Source organism: Schistocerca gregaria, unplaced genomic scaffold (genome assembly GCF_023897955.1).
Source record: "Schistocerca gregaria isolate iqSchGreg1 unplaced genomic scaffold, iqSchGreg1.2 ptg000285l, whole genome shotgun sequence".
Lineage (NCBI taxonomy): Eukaryota > Metazoa > Arthropoda > Insecta > Orthoptera > Acrididae > Schistocerca > Schistocerca gregaria.
Window position 1 is genome coordinate 9,071,103 of NW_026061775.1, and position 17,390 is coordinate 9,088,492.

The 17,390-nt window shown below is 46.2% G+C and overlaps 1 non-coding gene across 1 annotated transcript; it reads right to left on the reverse strand.

Annotated features, from left to right (window-relative positions):
* Window positions 1–773: 773 nt before the first annotated feature.
* Trnai-aau (transfer RNA isoleucine (anticodon AAU)) lies at window positions 774–845 on the reverse strand. Its single transcript has one exon. It is a non-coding gene; the product is annotated as a tRNA-Ile (tRNA).
* Between the last annotated feature and the right edge of the window lie 16,545 nt (window positions 846–17,390).

Below are 17,390 nucleotides of genomic sequence, written 5' to 3' on the forward strand. Positions count from 1 at the left end.
AGTGCCAGTCAAAACTCGCGGTGCCGGCACTCTGCCGACCATTTCGCTAGTTAACACCGGTCTTGTTGTGTGTGTTTCAAGCTCAAGAGCATCTCCAAGCAAAAAATGGTCAACAGCAACATTCAGACGGTTTCGTACTGCTCAATTGCTACATTAAAACGGTATGTTTCTTTTTCAGAACTGGAAAAACTCGAGCATGAGAGCATTCGAACCTGTAATCTTCAGATCCGAAGTCCGACGCCTTATGCAATAGGTCACTGACGACAAACATTTACAACTATACTACTCATCTCGAAACGCTCACACCCCTGAGGATTTGTGGTTTCGTTCTACACAGCCGCTGCCCCTTGCTCTTTCCCACCCATTCGTTACATTCAACCTCTTACGAGACCGATCAAATATAGACTGAGAAACAAGACCACACACTTTTTGCATTCGGAATCGAAGGCAGGGCGTCCCTCGCCGCATTTGCTACGATGGCCATTTGCTACTTCTGCAGAAGCAGCGACGACGACGACGACGACGACGACGACGACGACAACGAATATCGCGAGAGGCTCTGAGATATGTGAGAAATACATCTATAAAATGTAATTCAGACTGCCTCGTCCCCCCCTTATGCTGTACCGCTTTGGCAAATGCTTTATCTGCGCCATTCGCCTTAATCACATCTGAGAGTAATTCTTAAAAAAAACGCCTGTTGCTAATTGTTCGTCATCACAGATACTGTTTGCTATACAGCCACGACGCGCAACTGATTTCCAAAATTCATCTTTCTCCTGTAAGGATGGAACTTACGACCCCTGGCTTATTAGACCAGTGCTCTACCACTGAGCTAAAGAGGCGCGGCCTAGCGGTAATTTTGGGTACTTCGTCCTTACGGTCGTCTGCATCATCAGACTTCAGCTGACAACACTTCATATTACCGGCTAATATTTGCAGCTATGGCGACCCATTACTGCTTTGCTACACATCTGGCACGTAGCCGATGTGCTCTCCAAACAACAACACTTCCATTTCAGAACATGTCTTTCACACATGTCTACAAAATCACCTTCACCTTCAAATACAGTTTCCTTGCGACTGACAGAGACGTAGGCAAAGTTTAAAGTTGCTATTTCCATTAAATATCGTTAATCAGAAAAACGGTAATTTACATCTGCAGCGGAAAAAAATTCCGTTCCGCCGAGCGTGCGGCTCGAACCCACGACCCTGGCATTAAAATTCTGACCCTCTACCGACTGAGCTAGCCGGCTACCGTGTTGAATAGCTTCCGGGTAGCACGTCACACAGTACTCGTTTCGGTTGGGTGGTCCCATACAGTTTCTCTCCATGCTGCCTAATGTTTTCCTAACGTCACACTCGTCACGTACTTCACTTTTATGTCATAATCATTTCTGCGAGTTAAGAAATTGCATGACAACATATAGAGGTAGTGGCGTCAAAATTAACACACATACTTTATGTGACTCAAAAGCCGAACGAGTTACTTTACGACCTTGTTTTAGATGTGCAAGTGCCAGTCAAAACTCGCGGTGCCGGCACTCTGCCGACCATTTCGCTAGTTAACACCGGTCTTGTTGTGTGTGTTTCAAGCTCAAGAGCATCTCCAAGCAAAAAATGGTCAACAGCAACATTCAGACGGTTTCGTACTGCTCAATTGCTACATTAAAACGGTATGTTTCTTTTTCAGAACTGGAAAAACTCGAGCATGAGAGCATTCGAACCTGTAATCTTCAGATCCGAAGTCCGACGCGTTATGCAATAGGTCACTGACGGCAAACATTTACAACTATACTACTCATCTCGAAACGCTCACACCCCTAAGGATTTGTGTTTTCGTTCTACACAGCCGCTGCCCCTTGCTCTTTCCCACCCATTCGTTACATTCAACCTCTTACGAGACCGATCAAATATAGACTGAGAAACAAGACCACACACTTTGTGCATTCGGAATCGAAGGCAGGGCGTCCCTCGCCGCATTTGCTACGATGGCCATTTGCTACTTCTGCAGAAGCAGCGACGACGACGACGACGACGACGACGACGACGACAACGAATATCGCGAGAGGCTCTGAGATATGTGAGAAATACATCTATAAAATGTAATTCAGACTGCCTCGTCCCCCCTTATGCTGTACCGCTTTGGCAAATGCTTTATCTGCGCCATTCGCCTTAATCTCATCTGAGAGTAATTCTTAAAAAAAACGCCTGTTGCTAATTGTTCGTCATCACAGATACTGTTTGCTATACAGCCACGACGCGCAACTGATTTCCAAAATTCATCTTTCTCCTGTAAGGATGGAACTTACGACCCCTGGCTTATTAGACCAGTGCTCTACCACTGAGGTAAAGAGGCGCGGCCTAGCGGTAATTTTGGGTACTTCGTCCTTACGGTCGTCTGCATCATCAGACTTCAGCTGACAACACTTCATATTACCGGCTAATATTTGCAGCTATGGCGACCCATTACTGCTTTGCTACACATCTGACACGTAAATGGTCAACAGCAACTTTCAGACGGTTTCGTACTGCTCAATTGCTACATTAAAACGGTATGTTTCTTTTTCAGAACTGGAAAAACACGAGCGTGACAGCATTCGAACCTGTAATCTTCAGATCCGAAGTCCGACGCCTTATCCATTAGGCCACACGGTCACTGACGACAAACATTTACATGTATACGACTCATCTCGAAACGCTCACACCCCTGAGGATTTGTGGTTTCGTTCTACACAGCCGCTGCCCCTTGCTCTTTCCCACCCATTCGTTACATTCAACCTCTTACGAGACCGATCAAATATAGACTGAGAAACAAGACCACACACTTTGTGCATTCTGAATCGAAGGCCGGGCGTCCCTCGCCGCATTTGCTACGATCGCCATTTGCTACTTCTGCAGAAGCGGCGGCGGCGACGACGACGACGACGACGACCGCGAGAGGCTCTGAGATATGTGAGAAATACATCTATAAAATGTAATTCAGACTGCCTCGTCCCACCTTATGCTGTACCGCTTTGGCAAATGCTTTATCTGCGCCATTCGCCTTAATCACATCTGAGAGTAATTCTTAAAAAACGCATGTTGCTAATTGTTCGTCATCACAGATACTGTTTGCTATACAGCCACGACGCGCAACTGATTTCCAAAATTCATCTTTCTCCTGTGAGGATGGAACTTACGACCACTGTTTTATTAGACCAGTGCTCTACCACTGAGCTAAGGACGCGCGGCCTAATGGTACTCTTGGGTACTTCATCCTTACGGTCGTCTGCATCATCAGACTTCAGCTGACAACACTTCATATTACCGGCTAATATTTGCAGCTATGGCGACCCATTACTGCTTGGCTACACATCTGACACGTAACCGATGAGCTCTCCAAACAACAACACTTGCATTTCAGAACATGTCTTTCACACATGTCTACAAAATCACCTTCACCTTCAAATACAGTTTCCTTGCGACTGACAGAGACGTAGGCAAAGTTTAAAGTTGCTATTTCCATGAAATATCGTTAATCAGAAAAACTTTAATTTACATCTGCAGCGGAACAAAATTCCGTTCCGCCGAGCGTGCGGCTCGAACCCACGACCCTGGGATTAAGATTCTGACCCTCTACCGACTGAGCTAGCCGGCTACCATGTTGAATAGCTTCCGGTTAGCACGTCACACAGTACTCCTTTCGGTTGGGTGGTCCCATACAGTTTCTCTCCATGCTGCCTAATGTTTTCCTAACGTCACACTCGTCACGTACTTCACTTTTATGTCATAATCATTTCTGAGAGTTAAGAAATTGCATGACAACATATAGAGCTAGTGGCGTCAAAATTAACACACATACTTTATGTGACTCAAAAGCCGAACGAGTTACTTTACGACCTTGTTTTAGATGTGCAAGTGCCAGTCAAAACTCGCGGTGCCGGCACTCTGCCGACCATTTCGCTAGTTAACACCGGTCTTGTTGTGTGTGTTTCAAGCTCAAGAGCATCTCCAAGCAAAAAATGGTCAACAGCAACATTCAGACGGTTTCGTACTGCTCAATTGCTACATTAAAACGGTATGTTTCTTTTTCAGAACTGGAAAAACTCGAGCATGAGAGCATTCGAACCTGTAATCTTCAGATCCGAAGTCCGACGCCTTATGCAATAGGTCACTGACGACAAACATTTACAACTATACTACTCATCTCGAAACGCTCACACCCCTGAGGATTTGTGGTTTCGTTCTACACAGCCGCTGCCCCTTGCTCTTTCCCACCCATTCGTTACATTCAACCTCTTACGAGACCGATCAAATATAGACTGAGAAACAAGACCACACACTTTGTGCATTCGGAATCGAAGGCATGGCGTCCCTCGCCGCATTTGCTACGATGGCCATTTGCTACTTCTGCAGAAGCAGCGACGACGACGACGACGACGACGACGACGACAACGAATATCGCGAGAGGCTCTGAGATATGTGAGAAATACATCTATAAAATGTAATTCAGACTGCCTCGTCCCCCCTTATGCTGTACCGCTTTGGCAAATGCATTATCTGCGCCATTCGCCTTAATCACATCTGAGAGTAATTCTTAAAAAACGCATGTTGCTAATTGTTCGTCATCACAGATACTGTTTGCTATACAGCCACGACGCGCAACTGATTTCCAAAATTCATCTTTCCCCTGTAAGGATGGAACTTACGACCCCTGGCTTATTAGACCAGTGCTCTACCACTGAGGTAAAGAGGCGCGGCCTAGCGGTAATTTTGGGTACTTCGTCCTTACGGTCGTCTGCATCATCAGACTTCAGCTGACAACACTTCATATTACTGGCTAATATTTGCAGCTATGGCGACCCATTACTGCTTTGCTACACATCTGACACGTAAATGGTCAACAGTAACTTTCAGACGGTTTCGTACTGCTCAATTGCTACATTAAAACGGTATGTTTCTTTTTCAGAACTGGAAAAACACGAGCGTGACAGCATTCGAACCTGTAATCTTCAGATCCGAAGTCCGACGCCTTATCCATTAGGCCACACGGTCACTGACGACAAACATATACATGTATACGACTCATCTCGAAACGCTCACACCCCTGAGGATTTGTGGTTTCGTTCTACACAGCCGCTGCCCCTTGCTCTTTCCCACCCATTCGTTACATTCAACCTCTTACGAGACCGATCAAATATAGACTGAGAAACAAGACCACACACTTTGTGCATTCTGAATCGAAGGCCGGGCGTCCCTCGCCGCATTTGCTACGATCGCCATTTGCTACGTATGCAGAAGCGGCGGCGGCGACGACGACGACGACGACGACGACGACCGCGAGAGGCTCTGAGATATGTGAGAAATACATCTATAAAATGTAATTCAGACTGCCTCGTCCCACCTTATGCTGTACAAATGCTTTATCTGCGCCATTCGCCTTAATCGCATCTGAGAGTAATTCTTAAAAAAAGGCCTGTCGCTAATTGTTCGTCATCACAGGTACTGTTTGCAATACGGCCACGACGCGCAACTGATTTCCAAAATTCATCTTTCTCCTGTGAGGATGGAACTTACGACCCCTGGTTTATTACACCAGTGCTCTACCACTGAGCTAAAGAGGCGCGGCCTAACGGTACTCTTGGGTACTTCGTCCTTACGGTCGTCTGCATCATCAGACTTTAGCTGACAACACTTCATATTACCGGCTAATATTTGCAGCTATGGCGACAAATTACTGCTTGGCTACACATCTGACACGTAACCGATGTGCTCTCCAAACAACAACACTTGCATTTCAGAACATGTCTTTCACACATGTCTACAAAATCACCTTCACCTTCAAATACAGTTTCCTTGCGACTGACAGAGACGTAGGCAAAGTTTAAAGTTGCTATTTCCATTAAATATCGTTAATCAGAAAAGCGGTGATTTACACCTGCAGCGGAACAAAATTCCGTTCCGCCCAGCGTCTGGCTCGAAACCACGACCCTGGGTTTAAGAGTCTGACGCTCTACCGACTGAGCTAGCCAGCTACCTCGGTGAATACCTGCCGGGTAGCACGTCACACAGTACTCGTTTCGGTTGGGTGGTCCCATACAGTATCTCTCCATGCTGCTTAATGTTTTCCTAACGTCACACTCGTCATGTACTTCACTTTTATGTCATAATCATTTCTGAGAGTTAAGAAATTGCATGACAACATATAGAGCTAGTGGCGTCAAAATTAACACACATACTTTATGTGACTCAAAAGCCGAACGAGTTACTTTACGACCTTGTTTTAGATGTGCAAGTGCCAGTCAAAACTCGCGGTGCCGGCACTCTGCCGACCATTTCGCTAGTTAACACCGGTCTTGTTGTGTGTGTTTCAAGCTCAAGAGCATCTCCAAGCAAAAATGGTCAACAGCAACATTCAGACGGTTTCGTACTGCTCAATTGCTACATTAAAACGGTATGTTTCTTTTTCAGAACTGGAAAAACTCGAGCATGAGAGCATTCGAACCTGTAATCTTCAGATCCGAAGTCCTACGCCTTATGCAATAGGTCACTGACGACAAACATTTACAACTATACTACTCATCTCGAAACGCTCACACCCCTGAGGATTTGTGGTTTCGTTCTACACAGCCGCTACCCCTTGGTCTTTCCCACCCATTCGTTACATTCAACCTCTTACGAGACTGATCAAATATAGACTGAGAAACAAGACCACACACTTTGTGCATTCTGAATCGAAGGCCGGGCGTCCCTCGCCGCATTTGCTACGATCGCCATTTGCTACTTATGCAGAAGCGGCGGCGGCGACGACGACGACGACGACGACCGCGAGAGGCTCTGAGATATGTGAGAAATACATCTATAAAATGTAATTCAGACTGCCTCGTCCCACCTTATGCTGTACCGCTTTGGCAAATGCTTTATCTGCGCCATTCGCCTTAATCACATCTGAGAGTAATTCTTAAAAAACGCCTGTTGCTAATTGTTCGTCATCACAGATACTGTTTGCTATACAGCCACGACGCGCAACTGATTTCCAAAATTCATCTTTCTCCTGTGAGGATGGAACTTACGACCACTGTTTCATTAGACCAGTGCTCTACCACTGAGCTAAGGAGGCGCGGCCTAATGGTACTCTTGGGTACTTCATCCTTACGGTCGTCTGCATCATCAGACTTCAGCTGACAACACTTCATATTACCGGCTAATATTTGCAGCTATGGCGACCCATTACTGCTTTGCTACACATCTGACACGTAAATGGTCAACAGCAACTTTCAGACGGTTTCGTACTGCTCAATTGCTACATTAAAACGGTATGTTTCTTTTTCAGAACTGGAAAAACACGAGCGTGACAGCATTCGAACCTGTAATCTTCAGACCCGAAGTCCGACGCCTTATCCATTACGCCACACGGTCACTGACGACAAACATTTACATGTATACGACTCATCTCGAAACGCTCACACCCCTGAGGATTTGTGGTTTCGTTCTACACAGCCGCTGCCCCTTGCTCTTTCCCACCCATTCGTTACATTCAACCTCTTACGAGACCGATCAAATATAGACTGAGAAACAAGACCACACACTTTGTGCATTCTGAATCGAAGGCCGGGCGTCCCTCGCCGCATTTGCTACGATCGCCATTTCCTACTTCTGCAGAAGCGGCGGCGGCGACGACGACGACGACGACGACGAATATCGCGAGAGGCTCTGAGATATGTGAGAAATACATCTATAAAATGTAATTCAGACTGCCTCGTCCCACCTTATGCTGTACAAATGCTTTATCTGCGCCATTCGCCTTAATCGCATCTGAGAGTAATTCTTAAAAAAAGGCCTGTCGCTAATTGTTCGTCATCACAGGTACTGTTTGCAATACGGCCACGACGCGCAACTGATTTCCAAAATTCATCTTTCTCCTGTGAGGATGGAACTTACGACCCCTGGTTTATTACACCAGTGCTCTACCACTGAGCTAAAGAGGCGCGGCCTAACGGTACTCTTGGGTACTTCGTCCTTACGGTCGTCTGCATCATCAGACTTTAGCTGACAACACTTCATATTACCGGCTAATATTTGCAGCTATGGCGACAAATTACTGCTTGGCTACACATCTGACACGTAACCGATGTGCTCTCCAAACAACAACACTTGCATTTCAGAACATGTCTTTCACACATGTCTACAAAATCACTTTCACCTTCAAATACAGTTTCCTTGCGACTGACAGAGACGTAGGCAAAGTTTAAAGTTGCTATTTCCATTAAATATCGTTAATCAGAAAAGCGGTGATTTACACCTGCAGCGGAACAAAATTCCGTTCCGCCCACCGTCTGGCTCGAAACCACGACCGTGGGTTTAAGAGTCTGACGCTCTACCGACTGAGCTAGCCAGCTACCTCGGTGAATACCTGCCGGGTAGCACGTCACACAGTACTCGTTTCGGTTGGGTGGTCCCATACAGTATCTCTCCATGCTGCTTAATGTTTTCCTAACGTCACACTGGTCACGTACTTCACTTTTATGTCATAATCATTTCTGAGAGGAAAAGAAATTGCATGACAACATGCAGAGCTAGTGGCGTCAAAATTAACACACATACTTTATGTGACTCAAAAGCCGAACGAGTTACTTTCCGACGTTGTTTTAGATGTGCAAGTGATAGTCAAAACTCGCTGTGTCGGCACTCTGCCGACCATTTCGCTAGTTAACACCGGTCTTGTTGTGTGTGTTTCAAGCTGAAGAGCATCTCCAAGCAAAAAATGGTCAACAGCAACATTCAGACTGTTTCGTACTGCTCAATTGCTACATTAAAATGTTATGTTTCTTTTTCAGAACTGGAAGAACACAAGCGTTACAGCATTCGAACCTGTAATCTTCAGAACCGAAGTCCGACGCCTTATCCATTAGGCCACACGGTCACTGACGACCAACATTTACATGTATACGACTCATCTCGAAACGCTCACACCCCTGAGGATTTGTGTTTTCGTTCTACACAGCCGCTGCCCCTTGCTCTTTCCCACCCATTCGTTACATTCAACCTCTGACGTGACCGACCAAATATAGACTGAGAAACAAGACCACACACTTTGTGCATTCGGAATCGAAGGCAGGGCGTCCCTCGCCGCATTTGCTACGATTACCATTTGCTACTTCTGCAGAAGCGGCGGCGGCGACGACGACGACGACGACGACGACGACGACGACGAATATCGCGAGAGGCTCTGAGATATGTGAGAAATACATCTATAAAATGTAATTCAGACTGCCTCGTCCCACCTTATGCTGTACCGCTTTGGCAAATGCTTTATCTGCGCCATTCGCCTTAATCGCATCTGAAAGTAATTCTTAAAAAAACGCCTGTCGCTAATTGTTCGTTATAACAGATACTGTTTGCTATACAGCCACGACGCGCAACTGATTTCCAAAATTCATCTTTCCCCTGTAAGGATGGAACTTACGAGCCCTGGCTTATTAGACCAGTGCTCTACCACTGAGGTAAAGAGGCGCGGCCTAGCGGTAATTTTGGGTACTTCGTCCTTACGGTCGTCTGCATCATCAGACTTCAGCTGACAACACTTCATATTACCGGCTAATATTTGCAGCTATGGCGACCCATTACTGCTTTGCTACACATCTGACACGTAAATGGTCAACAGCAACTTTCAGACGGTTTCGTACTGCTCAATTGCTACATTAAAACGGTATGTTTCTTTTTCAGAACTGGAAAAACACGAGCGTGACAGCATTCGAACCTGTAATCTTCAGATCCGAAGTCCGACGCCTTATCCATTACGCCACACGGTCACTGACGACAAACATTTACATGTATACGACTCATCTCGAAACGCTCACACCCCTGAGGATTTGTGGTTTCGTTCTACACAGCCGCTGCCCCTTGCTCTTTCCCACCCATTCGTTACATTCAACCTCTTACGAGACCGATCAAATATAGACTGAGAAACAAGACCACACACTTTGTGCATTCTGAATCGAAGGCCGGGCGTCCCTCGCCGCATTTGCTACGATCGCCATTTCCTACTTCTGCAGAAGCGGCGGCGGCGACGACGACGACGACGAATATCGCGAGAGGCTCTGAGATATGTGAGAAATACATCTATAAAATGTAATTCAGACTGCCTCGTCCCACCTTATGCTGTACAAATGCTTTATCTGCGCCATTCGCCTTAATCGCATCTGAGAGTAATTCTTAAAAAAAGGCCTGTCGCTAATTGTTCGTCATCACAGGTACTGTTTGCAATACGGCCACGACGCGCAACTGATTTCCAAAATTCATCTTTCTCCTGTGAGGATGGAACTTACGACCCCTGGTTTATTACACCAGTGCTCTACCACTGAGCTAAAGAGGCGCGGCCTAACGGTACTCTTGGGTACTTCGTCCTTACGGTCGTCTGCATCATCAGACTTTAGCTGACAACACTTCATATTACCGGCTAATATTTGCAGCTATGGCGACAAATTACTGCTTGGCTACACATCTGACACGTAACCGATGTGCTCTCCAAACAACAACACTTGCATTTCAGAACATGTCTTTCACACATGTCTACAAAATCACCTTCACCTTCAAATACAGTTTCCTTGCGACTGACAGAGACGTAGGCAAAGTTTAAAGTTGCTATTTCCATTAAATATCGTTAATCAGAAAAGCGGTGATTTACACCTGCAGCGGAACAAAATTCCGTTCCGCCCAGCGTCTGGCTCGAAACCACGACCCTGGGTTTAAGAGTCTGACGCTCTACCGACTGAGCTAGCCAGCTACCTCGGTGAATACCTGCCGGGTAGCACGTCACACAGTACTCGTTTCGGTTGGGTGGTCCCATACAGTATCTCTCCATGCTGCTTAATGTTTTCCTAACGTCACACTCGTCATGTACTTCACTTTTATGTCATAATCATTTCTGAGAGGAAAAGAAATTGCATGACAACATGCAGAGCTAGTGGCGTCAAAATTAACACACATACTTTATGTGACTCAAAAGCCGAACGAGTTACTTTCCGACGTTGTTTTAGATGTGCAAGTGATAGTCAAAACTCGCTGTGTCGGCACTCTGCCGACCATTTCGCTAGTTAACACCGGTCTTGTTGTGTGTGTTTCAAGCTGAAGAGCATCTCCAAGCAAAAAATGGTCAACAGCAACATTCAGACTGTTTCGTACTGCTCAATTGCTACATTAAAACGTTGTGTTTCTTTTTCAGAACTGGAAGAACACAAGCGTGACAGCATTCGAACCTGTAATCTTCAGAACCGAAGTCCGACGCCTTATCCATTAGGCCACACGGTCACTGACGACCAACATTTACATGTATACGACTCATCTCGAAACGCTCACACCCCTGAGGATTTGTGTTTTCGTTCTACACAGCCGCTGCCCCTTGCTCTTTCCCACCCATTCGTTACATTCAACCTCTGACGTGACCGACCAAATATAGACTGAGAAACAAGACCACACACTTTGTGCATTCGGAATCGAAGGCAGGGCGTCCCTCGCCGCATTTGCTACGATTACCATTTGCTACTTCTGCAGAAGCGGCGGCGGCGACGACGACGACGACGACGACGACGACGACGACGACGAATATCGCGAGAGGCTCTGAGATATGTGAGAAATACATCTATAAAATGTAATTCAGACTGCCTCGTCCCACCTTATGCTGTACCGCTTTGGCAAATGCTTTATCTGCGCCATTCGCCTTAATCGCATCTGAAAGTAATTCTTAAAAAAACGCCTGTCGCTAATTGTTCGTTATCACAGATACTGTTTGCTATACAGCCACGACGCGCAACTGATTTCCAAAATTCATCTTTCCCCTGTAAGGATGGAACTTACGAGCCCTGGCTTATTAGACCAGTGCTCTACCACTGAGGTAAAGAGGCGCGGCCTAGCGGTAATTTTGGGTACTTCGTCCTTACGGTCGTCTGCATCATCAGACTTCAGCTGACAACACTTCATATTACCGGCTAATATTTGCAGCTATGGCGACCCATTACTGCTTTGCTACACATCTGACACGTAAATGGTCAACAGCAACTTTCAGACGGTTTCGTACTGCTCAATTGCTACATTAAAACGGTATGTTTCTTTTTCAGAACTGGAAAAACACGAGCGTGACAGCATTCGAACCTGTAATCTTCAGATCCGAAGTCCGACGCCTTATCCATTACGCCACACGGTCACTGACGACAAACATTTACATGTATACGACTCATCTCGAAACGCTCACACCTCTGAGGATTTGTGGTTTCGTTCTACACAGCCGCTGCCCCTTGCTCTTTCCCACCCATTCGTTACATTCAACCTCTTACGAGACCGATCAAATATAGACTGAGAAACAAGACCACACACTTTGTGCATTCTGAATCGAAGGCCGGGCGTCCCTCGCCGCATTTGCTACGATCGCCATTTCCTACTTCTGCAGAAGCGGCGGCGGCGACGACGACGACGACGAATATCGCGAGAGGCTCTGAGATATGTGAGAAATACATCTATAAAATGTAATTCAGACTGCCTCGTCCCACCTTATGCTGTACAAATGCTTTATCTGCGCCATTCGCCTTAATCGCATCTGAGAGTAATTCTTAAAAAAAGGCCTGTCGCTAATTGTTCGTCATCACAGGTACTGTTTGCAATACGGCCACGACGCGCAACTGATTTCCAAAATTCATCTTTCTCCTGTGAGGATGGAACTTACGACCCCTGGTTTATTACACCAGTGCTCTACCACTGAGCTAAAGAGGCGCGGCCTAACGGTACTCTTGGGTACTTCGTCCTTACGGTCGTCTGCATCATCAGACTTTAGCTGACAACACTTCATATTACCGGCTAATATTTGCAGCTATGGCGACAAATTACTGCTTGGCTACACATCTGACACGTAACCGATGTGCTCTCCAAACAACAACACTTGCATTTTAGAACATGTCTTTCACACATGTCTACAAAATCACCTTCACCTTCAAATACAGTTTCCTTGCGACTGACAGAGACGTAGGCAAAGTTTAAAGTTGCTATTTCCATTAAATATCGTTAATCAGAAAAGCGGTGATTTACACCTGCAGCGGAACAAAATTCCGTTCCGCCCAGCGTCTGGCTCGAAACCACGACCCTGAGTTTAAGAGTCTGACGCTCTACCGACTGAGCTAGCCAGCTACCTCGGTGAATACCTGCCGGGTAGCACGTCACACAGTACTCGTTTCGGTTGGGTGGTCCCATACAGTATCTCTCCATGCTGCTTAATGTTTTCCTAACGTCACACTCGTCATGTACTTCACTTTTATGTCATAATCATTTCTGAGAGGAAAAGAAATAGCATGACAACATGCAGAGCTAGTGGCGTCAAAATTAACACACATACTTTATGTGACTCAAAAGCCGAACGAGTTACTTTCCGACGTTGTTTTAGATGTGCAAGTGATAGTCAAAACTCGCTGTGTCGGCACTCTGCCGACCATTTCGCTAGTTAACACCGGTCTTGTTGTGTGTGTTTCAAGCTGAAGAGCATCTCCAAGCAAAAAATGGTCAACAGCAACATTCAGACTGTTTCGTACTGCTCAATTGCTACATTAAAACGTTATGTTTCTTTTTCAGAACTGGAAGAACACAAGCGTGACAGCATTCGAACCTGTAATCTTCAGAACCGAAGTCCGACGCCTTATCCATTAGGCCACACGGTCACTGACGACCAACATTTACATGTATACGACTCATCTCGAAACGCTCACACCCCTGAGGATTTGTGTTTTCGTTCTACACAGCCGCTGCCCCTTGCTCTTTCCCACCCATTCGTTACATTCAACCTCTGACGTGACCGACCAAATATAGACTGAGAAACAAGACCACACACTTTGTGCATTCGGAATCGAAGGCAGGGCGTCCCTCGCCGCATTTGCTACGATTACCATTTGCTACTTCTGCAGAAGCGGCGGCGGCGACGACGACGACGACGACGACGACGACGACGACGAATATCGCGAGAGGCTCTGAGATATGTGAGAAATACATCTATAAAATGTAATTCAGACTGCCTCGTCCCACCTTATGCTGTACCGCTTTGGCAAATGCTTTATCTGCGCCATTCGCCTTAATCGCATCTGAAAGTAATTCTTAAAAAAACGCCTGTCGCTAATTGTTCGTTATCACAGGTACTGTTTGCAATACGGCCACGACGCGCAACTGATTTCCAAAATTCATCTTTCTCCTGAGAGGATGGAACTTACGACCCCTGGTTTATTACACCAGTGCTCTACCACTGAGCTAAAGAGGCGCGGCCTAGCGGTACTCTTAGGTACTTCGTCCTTACGGTCGTCTGCATCATCAGACTTTAGCTGACAACACTTCATATTACCGGCTAACATTTGCAGCTATGGCGACAAATTACTGCTTGGCTACACATCTGACACGTAACCGATGTGCTCTCCAAACAACAACACTTGCATTTCAGAACATGTCTTTCACACATGTCTACAAAATCACCTTCACCTTCAAATACAGTTTCCTTGCGACTGACAGAGACGTAGGCAAAGTTTAAAGTTGCTATTTCCATTAAATCTCGTTAATCAGAAAAACGGTGATTTACACCTGCAGCGGAACAAAATTCCGTTCCGCCCAGCGTCTGGCTCGAACCCACGACCCTGGGTTTAAGAGTCTGACGCTCTACCGACTGAGCTAGCCGGCTACCTCGGTGAATACCTGCCGGGTAGCACGTCACACAGTACTCGTTTGGGTTGGGTGGTCCCATACAGAATCTCTCCATGATGCCTAATGTTTTCCTAACGTCACACTCGTCACGTTCTTCACTTTTATGTCATAATCATTTCTGAGAGGTAAAGAAATTGCATGACAACATGCAGAGCTAGTGGCGTCAAAATTAACACACATACTTTACGTGACTCAAAAGCCGAACGAGTTACTTTCCGACGTTGTTTTAGATGTGCAAGTGATAGTCAAAACTCGCTGTGTCGGCACTCTGCCGACCATTTCGCTAGTTAACACCGGTCTTGTTGTGTGTGTTTCAAGCTCAAGAGCATCTCCAAGCAAAAAATGGTCAACAGCAATATTCAGACTGTTTCGTACTGCTCAATTGCTACATTAAAACGTTATGTTTCTTTTTCAGAACTGGAAGAACACAAGCGTGACAGCATTCGAACCTGTAATCTTCAGATCCGAAGTCCGACGCCTTATCCATTAGGCCACACGGTCACTGGCGACCAACATTTACTTGTATACGACTCATCTCGAAACGCTCACACCCCTGTTGATTTGTGTTTTCGTTCTACACAGCCACTGCCCCTTGCTCTTTCCCACCCATTCGTTACATTCAACCTCTGACGTGACCGACCAAATATAGACTGAGAAACAAGACCACACACTTTGAGCATTCGGAATCGAAGGCAGGGCGTCCCTCGCCGCATTTGCTACGATTGCCATTTGCTACTTCTGCAGAAGCGGCGGCGGCGACGACGACGACGACGACGACGACGAATATCGCGAGAGGCTCTGAGATATGTGAGAAATACATCTATAAAATGTAATTCAGACTGCCTCGTCCCACCTTATGCTGTACCGCTTTGGCAAATGCTTTATCTGCGCCATTCGCCTTAATCGCATCTGAGAGTAATTCTTAAAAAAAACGCCTGTCGCTAATTGTTCGTCATCACAGGTACTGTTTGCAATACGGCCACGACGCGCAACTGATTTCCAAAATTCATCTTTCTCCTGTGAGGATGGAACTTACGACCCCTGGTTTATTACACCAGTGCTCTACCACTGAGCTAAAGAGGCGCGGCCTAGCGTTACTCTTGGGTACTTCGTCCTTACGGTCGTCTGCATCATCAGACTTTAGCTGACAACACTTCATATTACCGGCTAATATTTACAGCTATGGCGACAAATTACTGCTTGGCTACACATCTGACACGTAACCGATGTGCTCTCCAAACACCAACACTTGCATTTCAGAACATGTCTTTCACACATGTCTACAAAATCACCTTCACCTTCAAATACAGTTTCCTTGCGACTGACAGAGACGTAGGCAAAGTGTAAAGTTGCTATTTCCATTAAATCTCGTTAATCAGAAAAACGGTGATTTACAAAATTCCGTTCCGCCCAGCGTCTGGCTCGAACCCACGACCCTGGATTTAAGGGTCTGACGCTCTACCGACTGAGCTAGCCGGCTACCTCGGTGAATACATGCCGGGTAGCACGTCACACAGTACTCGTTTCGGTTGGGTGGTCCCATACAGTATCTCTCCATGCTGCTTAATGTTTTCCTAACGTCACACTCGTTACGTACTTCACTTTTATGTCATAATCATTTCTGAGAGGTAAAGAAATTGCATGACAACATGCAGAGCTAGTGGCGTCAAAATTAACACACATACTTTATGTGACTCAAAAGCCGAACGAGTTACTTTCCGACGTTGTTTTAGATGTGCAAGTGATAGTCAAAACTCGCTGTGTCGGCACTCTGCCGACCATTTCGCTAGTTAACACCGGTCTTGTTGTGTGTGTTTCAAGCTCAAGAGCATCACCAAGCAAAAAATGGTCAACAGCAACATTCAGACTGTTTCGTACTGCTCAATTGCTACATTAAAACGTTATGTTTCTTTTTCAGAACTGGAAGAACACAAGCGTGACAGCATTCGAACCTGTAATCTTCAGATCCGAAGTCCGACGCCTTATCCATTAGGCCACACGGTCACTGACGACCAACATTTACATGTATACGACTCATCTCGAAACGCTCACACCCCTGAGGATTTGTGTTTTCGTTCTACACAGCCGCTGCCCCTTGCTCTTTCCCACCCATTCGTTACATTCAACCTCTGACGTGACCGACCAAATATAGACTGAGAAACAAGACCACACACTTTGAGCATTCGGAATCGAAGGCAGGGCGTCCCTCGCCGCATTTGCTACGATTGCCATTTGCTACTTCTGCAGAAGCGGCGGCGGCGACGACGACGACGACGACGACGACGACGACGACGACGACGAATATCGCGAGAGGCTCTGAGATATGTGAGAAATACATCTATAAAATGTAATTCAGACTGCCTCGTCCCACCTTATGCTGTACCGCTTTGGCAAATGCTTTATCTGCGCCATTCGCCTTAATCGCATCTGAGAGTAATTCTTAAAAAAAACGCCTGTCGCTAATTGTTCGTCATCACAGGTACTGTTTGCAATACGGCCACGACGCGCAACTGATTTCCAAAATTCATCTTTCTCCTGTGAGGATGGAACTTACGACCCCTGGTTTATTACACCAGTGCTCTACCACTGAGCTAAAGAGGCGCGGCCTAGCGGTACTCTTGGGTACTTCGTCCTTACGGTCGTCTGCATCATCAGACTTTAGCTGACAACACTTCATATTACCG